Below are 3,060 nucleotides of genomic sequence, written 5' to 3' on the forward strand. Positions count from 1 at the left end.
CCAGTCATTGTTCCCCTCTAATCAGGGCCTGATTTAGACCTGGGACACCAGTCACTGTTCCCCTCTAATCAGAGTCTGATTTAGACCTGAGACAGCAGTCACTGTTCCCCTCTAATCAGTCTGATTTAGACCTGGGACACCAGTCATTGTTCCCCTCTAATCAGAGGCTGATTTAGACCTGAGACACCAGTCACTGTTCCCCTCTAATCAGTCTGATTTAGACCTGAGACATCAGTCACTGTTCCCCTCTAATCAGTCTGATTTAGACTTGGGACACCAGTCATTGTTCCCTTCCAATCAGAGGCCGATTTAGACCTGAGACACCAGGTGGTTGCAATTAATGATAAGGTAGAACAGAAAACCAACAGGTTCCGGACCTCGTAGGGTCAGAGTTGAATCCACTTGATGTGAGGCCTCGTGGTCCATCTGAGATTGAGTTTGTGACTATTTACAAACCATTCATTAATACATGATTAGGTAAGTCATTTGACCAAAATAACTTTAAAACAGGAAGTATGATGCCGTAAATACATTTTGAACCAAACCAGTATGTTTATTAAAACACATATTAACTTTACATATGAACTGTATGCTTTTAGCTGCATTAAACAACACAGACGTGATGCCAGACGTGAGCTTATTTATTTTCTTTGTCCTGACATTCATTCATCCACACAATGTATTTTATAAAATGTATGTACACAAACTGCCATCAAAGCCTTTATATAGTCACTTCGTGAGCCCAGAGTGTAATCTAGATCATTTAATGTACATGGATTATTAATGAACATAATGATCTGTAGATGAATGAATCCCTTTAAAATGAGCTGCTGACTGATTGGTCAAAATAAAAACAGATTTTTTTTATATTTTTTAATCAAAAAGTCATAGATTCATTACCATTAGTAAAACCTTCTATGAAGCAGAGAGTACGTGGCAGGTTGTATCTCTATCCATACAGCCGGCAGGTCATTGTGCTGTTCAGATCTCTGTAGCGTCCCAAATGGCATTCTATTCCCTATATAGTGCTATAACCCCCACACTGGGCCCTGGTCCAAAGTAGTGCACTACCATTTGGAAACTCAGACCTTGTGTATCAAGAAAACACTGATTGTCAAGAATAAATAAAAAAAAGATGACCAGTCTGTAAGATAAGCAGCAGAAGGTTAATATAGTAAGACCGACCAGGAAGTGGATGGCATAGTGAACCCTTTAAGGAGAAGATATTCAAATATTAAAAATAACCACCAACTGAAAACAAGACGTGCAGCAAAATCAATAGGTATTAAGGCAAATGTTTCAAGAGTTATAACATGGCACATTTAAGAAGTCCAATAGTGACTGGATTTCCAGCTCTTTGTGGTCATTGTGTCTGTTTAAAACACACAGGTATTAATGCAGGATAAGTGTTTTTATAAGCCTGATAAGACACGATAAAAGGCTCATGCTAATAACACCTTATCACGCGATTTAACCTGGATGCTTTCAGTAATGTGGAACCAGAAACAGCCAAAGTATTAAATGACTCATTGTAATGTGCATTTCTCTAAGTTCTCGCTTAACCAAACAACACAAGCCTTTCCTTGTATGACAGAACTAAATCATTAATTACAGGACTAAAGTGAAACTTGGTGGTGGAGTAGAAATGTGTAAAAAACAAACATACCACAAAAACCTCATGCATTGCAGTGGGTCACCCAATCACTGATGTCTAATGTTCTTAGTGAGAGCAGCCATTCACCCAATCACTGATGTCTAATGTTCTTAGTGAGAGCAGCCATTCACCCAATCACTGATGTCTAATGTTCTTAGTGAGAGCAGCCATTCACCCAATCACTGATGTCTAATGTTCTTAGTGAGAGCAGCCATTCACCCAATCACTGATGTCTAATGTTCTTAGTGAGAGCAGCCATTCACCCAATCACTGATGTCTAATGTTCTTAGTGAGAGCAGCCATTCACCCAATCACTGATGTGTAATGTTCTTAGTGAGAGCAGCCATTCACCCAATCACTGATGTCTAATGTTCTTAGTGAGAGCAGCCATTCACCCAATCACTGATGTCTAATGTTCTTAGTGAGAGCAGCCATTCACCCAATCACTGATGTCTAATGTTCTTAGTGAGAGCAGCCATTCACCCAATCACTGATGTCTAATGTTCTTAGTGAGAGCAGCCATTCACCCAATCACTGATGTCTAATGTTCTTAGTGAGAGCAGCCATTCACCCAATCACTGATGTCTAATGTTCTTAGTGAGAGCAGCCATTCACCCAATCACTGATGTCTAATGTTCTTAGTGAGAGCAGCCATTCACCCAATCACTGATGTCTAATGTTCTTAGTGAGAGCTTAACCAATGATATATCAGTCCTGAAAAAAGAACCCTGGATTGTTAGCCAGCACTACATTCATGAAACTAAGTGTATTGGGTATTTTGTTGCTTTACACATTTAAGCACATTATAAAGAGACAGAATCCGAGCTTGTCTAAAAGTGACTGTTGTTTTCCAAAACAAAACTAAAATCAAACCTGTGATTTGAGGCTTGACATTATGGTAAACAACAACACTGCATATCGAAGAAAGGTGAACATGAACATAGAGCTTGTACTGCTATTCTTATATTATTAAATATTACAATGAACCTAGGCTACTTTATCTGACCAGGAAGTGATGTCATAAGACAACAGTTGACCCTGGTACACTGAGCTACAGATGACTCTGTTATTAAATACTGCCATAGATTGTTTCTCTCATGCCATCAATAGTTCTTCTACTTTAAATTCACAGCTCGCTACCTGAAATAAACCCCTTTCTCCTCCTTAAATACAAGTAGATGGGGTCTGATGGCAAATAGAAAGGGTTGATAATTGTTTAAGCGTTTATGTTTCAGGATGGTACAGTACAGTGACGTCTTCACACACTATCAATTTTCTGACATTTTAACTGGAAAACAAACCGATGCAAACAGTTATTTTCATTTTTTTTAAAGTGCCTTTGTCAGCCTCAATCCATACACAGATCTACATATGTTAACATATCCATATATTATAGAATTGCCGGT

Source organism: Oncorhynchus masou, chromosome 29 (genome assembly GCF_036934945.1).
Source record: "Oncorhynchus masou masou isolate Uvic2021 chromosome 29, UVic_Omas_1.1, whole genome shotgun sequence".
In the NCBI taxonomy this organism is placed as follows: Eukaryota; Metazoa; Chordata; class Actinopteri; order Salmoniformes; family Salmonidae; genus Oncorhynchus; species Oncorhynchus masou.